General features: G+C 31.8%; 1 long non-coding RNA gene across 1 annotated transcript; it reads right to left on the bottom strand.

Annotated features, from left to right (window-relative positions):
* Positions 1-508: 508 nt before the first annotated feature.
* Positions 509-1,464, bottom strand: LOC124896952. Its single transcript, XR_007053328.1, has 2 exons — positions 1,371-1,464; positions 509-871 (listed from the first exon to the last, which is right to left on the bottom strand). It is a non-coding gene; the product is annotated as an uncharacterized LOC124896952 (long non-coding RNA).
* Between the last annotated feature and the right edge of the window lie 8,016 nt (positions 1,465-9,480).

Raw genomic sequence — 9,480 nt, 5'->3', positions numbered from 1 at the left:
AGCCAAATATTTAATAGAGGGGTATTTTTGACCCATTTCAGATAGTTCAATGGTATTTTTGATCCTTTTCCGAATTCCGTTAGAGGGAGGGGTATTTTTGAGCCAAATATTTAACGGGGGATATTTTTGAGCCAAAAATTTAACTAGGGGCATTTTTGAGCTATTTTAGATAGTTTGGGGATATTTTTAAGCCTTTTCCATTTTTAAAATCTTTTTTTTTTCAGATCTCTTGCATATAAAATATTTGCTTACTCTTCAACTAGTGGAAGGACATTTCAAAATATTTCATTTAGACACTCGAACTAAGTCATGTTCTAATTGAACGCCTCAACTGCTCATTCAACCATATATTTCAATGATCATCAATATAATGCCTTTTCTTTTCTTATTTTTGGTGATAATAAAATTTCATAAACTAAAAACATCAAAGTTTTGAATCTTGACATGATCATATCCACCTCTATAAATTCCTTTCTAGTACTGTTACATAAATTAAAGTGGTTTTAGCTTCAAAATAATGAGAATAGTTCAATAACAAATTGAATAAGTACAAGTGTATTCACATAGAAGTACACATATAGATAGAGAGTCACAAGCCAAAGTCAAATTTTTCATCCATATAGTAATCTAAATTATTATATTAATGGTGGTTGTGGAGGACATTGCCTATAACTTATGAAGAGGCAAACACAAATCTTTCCTTGTAACCCACCTTTGTCCACACACTGTGCAGTATAAAGATATTTTCCAAATTTACTATAACATTTTGTTGTGCATCTTGTTAAATCTTCATTAGAATCACAATAAATAGTCGCAATTTCTTTTGGACATAGGGTATTTATCGAGAGAACCTGAGTTGTCGTGAAACTCGCTGCAAAATCAAATATTGAAAATTGTTAGTATAGTAACTTTAGTCATAAGAATCTAAAGATCGAAATGTAAACATCAAATTAAAATCTTGAATCTGTTGTTTCCAAACTTCTAGTCTCATATTTGTTGTTTAAGAAAAATAGGTCAACATTTTTTTGGATGCTTGCTCTAAAAAAATATTTATTTATTTATTTAAAAAAAAAAAATTGCAAGAACAGAAAAACAATTATTTAGCTGCCATCTTTTGCAACAAAGAAAGTTTTTTTTTTTTCTTTCTAAAAATGGTGTTTGGTTAAAAAAAGAAAAATAAATATATAGGAGTTCAAATCAAAATTATTGGGTTCCATCAAAAATAAAGAATAATTGTAGTTTCATCCTTATAGTAGGAGAATATCCTCCTCCTGTTGAAAAACAACAAGAAATAACATGACATAAAAATAAAAGTTCAAACAATACACATGACTAGAAAAAATAAATAACAATTGTAGATGCATACATACCAAAAATGCAAGCAATGAAGAGTATGGAAAAATGAAAAGATGAACCAAAGTTTTCCATTGATGAGGAATTTAGTGAAAAAAAGTGATTAATTCATCTATTTTTATAGTAAAATTTAGGAGATTGCACTAACATATAGAAGAATTTATAATTGGAAAATTATTAATGAAAGTCAAACTTGCATCTTATCTTAATCACAAAATCATCTATGTCATTCAATTTGTCTATGTCCCTCATTCTATAATAGAATTTCATTAAATGAGTTGGTTTTAGTTTTGATTTTAATTAATTTTGGTTGATTTAGATTTGATGTCATCAACCTTTAGTAAGATGCCATGTAGCAAAAATGGTTTTAATAAAATTGGATATATTTTTTGTTAAAATTTAATGACATAAATTAACCTGTTTTTTAACGATATTGACATAGATGAATCAAATTTTTAACAGATGACATAGATGAATCGTTTTTAATTATTTGATGGCATGTATGGATATTTTTCCTTAAATAAATTAATGTATATTTGTGTGAATATTTTGTGTAAAATGTAATAAGCGATGATTATGCTCTTTTGATCTAATTTTTTTGTATGATGGAGCTAAAACTCAGGTAAAGACAGCGGGAGGAGACTCAGAGCATTTCACTGTCTTGACAAGATTGCATCAGGGATCTACTCTTAGTCCCTTTTTGTTTGCTTTGATGATGGATGTGTTGACGCAGAGTATTCAAGGAGAGGTGCCTTGGTGCATGCTTTTTGCAGATGATATAGTTTCGATTGATGAGACGCGGGAGGGTGTGAATGATAAATTAGAGGTGTGGAGACAAACTCTTGAGTCTAAAGGGTTCAGGTTGAGTAGGAGCAAGACAGAGTATTTGGAATGCAAGTTTAATGACGTGAGGCTGGAAAATGAGGTGGTAGTGAAGTTGGAGTCACAAGTGGTATGTAAGAGGGATAGTTTCAAATATCTCGGGTCCATGATTCAGGGTAACGGTGAGATTGACGAGGATGTCTCGCACCGTATTGGGGCGGGATGGATGAAGTGGAAGCTCTCTTCGGGGGTGTTGTGTGATAAGAAGGTGTCGCCCAAGCTTAAAGGCAAATTCTACAGGGTGGCAGTCCATCCGGCCATGTTGTATGGAGTGGAGTGTTGGTCAGTTAAGAACTCCCACATTCGAAAAATGAAGGTGGCGGAAATGCGGATGTTGCGTTGGATGTGTGGGTTGACTAGGGGGGATAGAGTTCAGAATGAGACTATCAGGGAGAAGGTTGGTGTGACTCCAGTGAAGAATAAGATGCTGGAAGTTCGATTGAGATGGTTCGGACACGTGATGAGGAGGGGCATGGATGCCCCGGTTCGTAGGTGTGAGAGGCTAGCTTTGGATGGTTTTAGGCGGGGTAGAGGTAGGCCGAAGAAGTACTGGGGAGAGGTGATTAGGCGGGACATGGAGCAATTACAGTTCACTGAGGACATGACCCTAGATAGGAAGATCTGGAGGACGCGAATTAGGGAAGAAGGCTAGGGTCAGTTTGGGTCGCTAGTGTAGGGAATTACTTGGTGGGATATTATTCTTGTTATGATACCTTATTTCATGCTTTATTGCGAATCTGTTTAATTTTCTCTGTTTTCTATTACTTGTGGGTGTCGTATTTATGTTATGCCATCTTGTTCCATGCTTTACTATGAATTTGTTTAGTATTCCGTGTCTCGAGTCGAGGGTCTATCGGAAACAACCTTTCTACTTCTTTAGAGGTAGAGGTATGGACTGCGTACATCTTACCCTCCCCAGATCTCACTGTGTAGGAATACACTGGGTTTGGTGTTGTTGTTGTCTTGATTCACATTTTAAAACTCGTTATAACTATTTATTTTTTTTTTGATTTTCCATTCGGTTTCCGATGCCCGTATTGAAGCCCCGACTAATCCGGATCGCGCATTGCAGAGCCAATTAAGGTGGCAGCGCTCCTAACAGAGTTTTCTCCATACCCAGAATCGAACCCTCGACCTCTGATTAAGGGTGGAACAACCCCATCCACCGCAATACAATTCATGTTGGTTATAACTAATTATTTGACTAAAAAGAACTTTAGATGGTCTAAATATTCTTTGATATAACCCGCTCAAGTTTGTCCTAACTCGTTCATTATACTCTTTTCTTTATTTTTGGTGTCGTTATTTATTTTTGTTATCTCTTTTTAATTTAATAAATTAGAGTTATTAATGTTAACATTAAAAGTGAACTATCCTTTCTTTATTTCCAGTTATGCCTATAGGCTTAAATTTTAAAAAATAATGGAAAAAATCCAACGTCCCTTTTAAGTTAATTTTCCATAAAAAAAAAAAAGGGAAAGAAAAAAAATAAAATAAAAAGAATAAAATTGAAAATCCTCAAAATATATTTCTACTCTTTAGTTTAATTCCTTTTTAGCTTCCACAAAAGATGGAAAAAAATCTTTTAGTTATTATAAGCGAAAATATGTAAAATTATAGAAGACTACGTAAATATGCAATATTAAAATAAACATTACTAATTTTTAGCCAAATATTGACTATTATAACCAAATCTGTATTATTAAATTACCAGCTCTATTAAAAAGTTAAAATATTTTGTACGTTAAAAATAAAAATGTAATATATATATATATATATATATTATACATACATTTGTTCTCCATATCTAACGTATTTTTTATACTTCATACATATTCGTATGTGTATATATGTATATGTTTGTACTATATCCTCTCTCCATTTCAAAATGGTTGTCGTGTTTTATTTTTCGTGAGTTATTTTAACTAATTTTTAAAATCAAATTAGATTAGATTAATTTAATTTTTTAAAATAAAATTTAGAAATTTCAAAAACTATATAAAAATTAATATTATACATTGTAATTTCTCTTTTTTTAATATAATAAAAAAATATCTTAAAATATATAATTTCCTTCATATATGGATGTAATATCTTCTTCCATTACTTGCAATGAATATGGAATAACTCATTAATTAAGAGAGATTTTATTTACAAAGAATATGGAAATACTCGTTAATTAGATGAGACGTAAGTGATATAAATTTATTTCATATTTTATTTTTAACGTGGAGAATATTTTAGCTTTTTAATAGGGTTCTCCTAATATGATAATAAAGATTTCGCTATAATAAAATTTCACTGATCATCAATGCCTTTTCATTTCTTATTTTATAGTGATAATAACATTTCATAAACTAAATATATACATCAAAGTTTTGAATCTTGACATTATCATATCCACCTCTATAAATTCCTTTCTAGTACTGTTACATAAATTAAAATGGTTTTTGCTTCAAAATAATGAGAATAGTTCAACAACAAATAGAATAAGTCAAGTGTATTCACATAGAAGTACACATATAGATAGAGAGTCACAAGCCAAAGTCTAATTTTTCATCCATATAGTAATTTAATTATTACAAAATTTTCATATAATAAAGTATATGTAATTATATTAATGGTGGTTGTGGTGGACATTGCCTGTAACTTCTGAAGAGGCAAACACAAATCTTTCCTTGTAACCCACCTTTGTCCACACACTGTGCATTATAAAAATATTTTCCAAATTTAATGGCACATTTTGTTGTGCATCTTAATAAATCTTCATTAGAATCACAATAAATAGTCGCAATTTCTTTTGGACATATGGTATTTACCGAGAGAACCTGAGTCATCGCGGAACTCGCTGCAAAATCAAATATTAAAAATTGTTAGTATAGTAACTTTAGTCTTTAGTCATAAGAATCTAAAGATCGAAATGTAAACATAAAATTAAAATCTTGAATCTGTCGTTTCCAAATTTCTTGTCTTATGTTTGTTGTTTAAAAAAAATAGGTCCATTTTTTTTCATTCTTGTTCTAAAAAATGTTTTTTTAAGGAAAAGTTTTTGCAAGAATAGAAAAAATATCAATAGCTGCCAATTTTTGCAACAAAGAATGAATTTTTTTTTTTCTAATAATGGTGTTTGGTTAAAAAATAAATATATAAGAGTTCGAATCAAAATTATTGGGTTCTATCAAAAACAAAGAATAACTATAACATGACATAAAAATAAAAGTTTAAACAAGACACAGGACTAGAAAAAATAAAAAGCAATTGTAGATGCATACATACCAGAAATGCAAGCAATGAAGAGTATGGAAAAACGAAAAGGTAAACCAAAGTTTTCCATTGATGAGGAATTTAGTGAAAGAATGTGACTAATTCATCTATTTTAATAGTAAAATTTAGGAGATTGCTCTAATATGGAAGAATTTATAATTGGAAATTTCTTGATGAAAGCTTCAAATTTGCATCTTATCTTAATCACAAAATCAATTAAATCATTCAAATTGCCTATAAAAGCCCCTCGTTCTATAATAGAATTTCATTAAATGGGTTGGTTTTAGTTTTGATTTTAATTAATTTTGGTTGATTTAGATTTCGTGTCGTACGTGAACCTCTAATAAGATGTCATGTTCAAAAATGATTTTACAAAATCAAATATATTTTCCGTTAAAATTTAATGGCATTAAGCTATTTTGTAATGACATTAACATAGATGAACTAACCAAACTTTTAACGGATGACATAAATGAATCATTTCTAATTTTTCTTAAATAAATTAATGTTTATTTTTTACCTATGAAAAACTTTGATTAATCCAGTGTACATTGAATAGGTATGGATATGTATATGATGGATTGGGTATCACGTCGGCACAAATATGTATATATTGCATCGGGTACTACACCGATATAGATATGTATATGTTGGATCGGGTATCACGCCGGTACGGATATGTATATAATGGATCGAGTATCACGCCAGTATGGATATGTATATGATAGATCGGGTACCACGCCGGTACGGTACATGAACATAGATTGTTCCCTCAGGTCATGACTATTTGGACAAAAATAAGTCTCATAGCATGTGTGTACATATATGTGTTGAGTCTGTGGATGTTTACAATATAGTCTATACTCTTGATGGTTATATGGCTTGTTTGTGAGCATTGTTTGATCTGTTATTGTTGTATTGTTAATTCATTGGATATTTGATTGTGTGATATGCATTTGAAAAAGTGAAACTTTATACTTACTTATGTGTTGGTTGACTTACTTCATTTATACGTGTTTTAAATCGTAGCTTACTAGAATGGCTAGTTATCATTCTTTAATATTATAAGAGATCATTTGGTTGTTAGCCCGAGAGTTTAGTGTGGGTTGTCTATGATTATGGGTTTTGTCACGACCCAAATAGCCATGAGTGACACTCACACTAATCTTCCTGTGGGAGAACCATCTAAATCGAACCATTACCCAATCACTTGGTCAATGTTAAGATGATATTATTATAAAATCAACATAATAACAATAATCCAGGACTAATCATTATTAATGCGGAAGTCAAATAAACTACTTACTAAAATTTCCAAGACCCGAAATTCATCGTACAAGAACTACTAACAAAGATCATGTCTAAAGTGATATCCAAAAATAAAGTAAATTAAGAATGCTTTATTGCCCGAAAGATGGAAAAGAATAAATAAAATGACCCATGGCGGTTTGGAGACGGAGTGCTCACCCTTGGATCAGGATCTGCTATCAAACTCTAGAGGTGAGGTCATGTCTGAGCCTCTAGAACACTTTTTGCACTCAACAAAAGAAGAGTATAGGGTAGTATCAGTGCAAACCACTATATATTGGTAGGTATCATAGGCCGACTCAATTTAATAGCATTTACACAACATAAATCAAATAACAAGTAGACAGGTATCGTCACATAACAAATATTCAATGAATCAATAATAAAGCAACAGCAGATCAAACAGTGCTCACAAGCAAGTCACATAACCATCAAGATTATCAACCATACTATAACCATCCACAAAATCAACACAATATGTACACAAATGCTATGGGACTTATTTTTGCCCAAATAGTCATGACCTACAGGGAACAATCTATGTTCATGTACCGTACCGGCGTGGTATCCGATCCAACATATACATCTCTGTACCGGCATGGTACCCGATCCAACATATACATATCCGTACCGGTATGGTACCCGATCCAACATATACATATCCGTACCGGCTTGGCAACCCGATCCAATATATAAATATTCGTACCGGCGTGGTACCCGATTCAATATATACATACCCGTACCGGCGTGGTACCTGATCCAACATTTACATATCTGTACCGGAGTGGTACCCGATCCAACAGATACATATCTGTACCGATATGGTAACTGGTACCCAATCTAATATATACATATCCGTACCGGCGTGGTAGCCAATCCCTCACTTTTACACAACCTCAAAGCATACAACACAATGTATAAAGTTTACAAGTACACTCACTACAAGAAAATAGTTAAATTGTGACAAAGATTTTAGTCACAAATTTATCACAAATCATTGATTGTGACGGATTTGTGACGGATTTGTGACGGAAAAACGTGCATCTCAAAATCTTTGGTCATAAGATCATTGTGATGGATTTAATTTCCGTCACAAAATTATTGTGACGGAACTGTGACAGAATGTCCGTCACAATATAAATCCTTAAATTTGACTTAAATTCCATCACAAATTTGTGACAGATTTTTGACAAAATATTCCATTACAAAATAGTGACAGAATAATTTCCGTAACAAATTTTCAAACCTAGTCACCACTACTGTAACAATATATTTCGTTACAAATAATTTGTGACGGACTAATTTAATCACAATATGACTCTCTTACCTGTATTAGTAACAAACAAATTTAAGATAGATTGTGACAAATTAAATCTGTCACAAATTTTATTTGAATTTTTATTTTAATAAATAATATTTACGAAATACTATGCTCTCTCACACACACTATATATATAACATAATACAAGATTTATAATAAAAAAAATGTCTAAAGTTAATTAAAACATGAAAAATCACAACTTCAATAAGCAAAAGTCTAACAATTAAAACATGCAAAATCACAACTTCAATAAGCAAAAGTCTACCAACGTTTGAAATTTAAAGCATATAACTATCCAAAAAAGTGTGACAATGTTCAAGTCGATACCTCAAGTAACTAAAGTCTCAAAATATAAAACACTTAAGCATTAGATGAGTCCCTATTAGGGAGAGTAGGATTACTAAATGAGCGAGAAGATAATGTCATATTGCTCATCATGCGAGACCATTGCTCCTCCATAGATTTGAAGCGATCATCACTTTGTTGCCTCAAATGAAAAACCTCCTGCTCTACTCGATGTTGCACCTCCGCTTCTACACATTCTTGAAGAACTCTCTCTTGATTTTCTCTCATTTGCGACACCTCTTTCTCAAGTATTTTGATGCGCTCTTCGGCAACATGATCGGACACTAAATTTGCTGACTTGACAGAATTTTGATCTTTATAGAAGGTTGAAGCTTCAGATCCCAATCCATACACACACCGTCTTTTTACTCCACCCTCAACATTAAAATACATGCTATTTATATCGAGTTCTTGATCTTCTGATGAATCATCATATGAGCCCAAAAGAGCAGTAGCTATGACGGCCTCTATTTTATCCTAAAAATTACAAATAATCAGCCACCAAATATTTAATCATCACAATGAGCCACACAAAGTAAAAGAATATATTGCCTGAATTATAATTATTCCAAATGATCTAACTGTACAAATTAAAAAACCTCACAACCTCAAGGAAAAGCAACTATCTAAAGTAATGGATCTACATAATAAAATTCTCAACATTCAACTACAAAAAAAAAGAATTTTTTCCTATCAAAACAGTCATTTGGGAACACCATCAAATATGCAACAACAACATACCCAGTCTAGTATCACTTTGATCTGAGGAGGATAGAGTATACACAAAAGTCACCTACCTTAAAGGTAGAGAGGTTGTTCCCAATAGACCATCGACTCAATATATAGAATCCAGGTAATTAACTAACTAATCTTACTGTACCTTTCTAAAAACTAGTTTTCTAACACAACAAAAAAGATAGTGAACAACATTTAGAAGAAGCCAGCAGAAGAAACATCAAGATGAACTGAAAACACATTCAGTTCCAATAGAGAGTGTCATGATCATG

This window comes from Capsicum annuum, chromosome 3 (genome assembly GCF_002878395.1).
Source record: "Capsicum annuum cultivar UCD-10X-F1 chromosome 3, UCD10Xv1.1, whole genome shotgun sequence".
NCBI lineage: Eukaryota > Viridiplantae > Streptophyta > Magnoliopsida > Solanales > Solanaceae > Capsicum > Capsicum annuum.
This window is presented reverse-complemented; position numbering and strand designations above follow the sequence as displayed.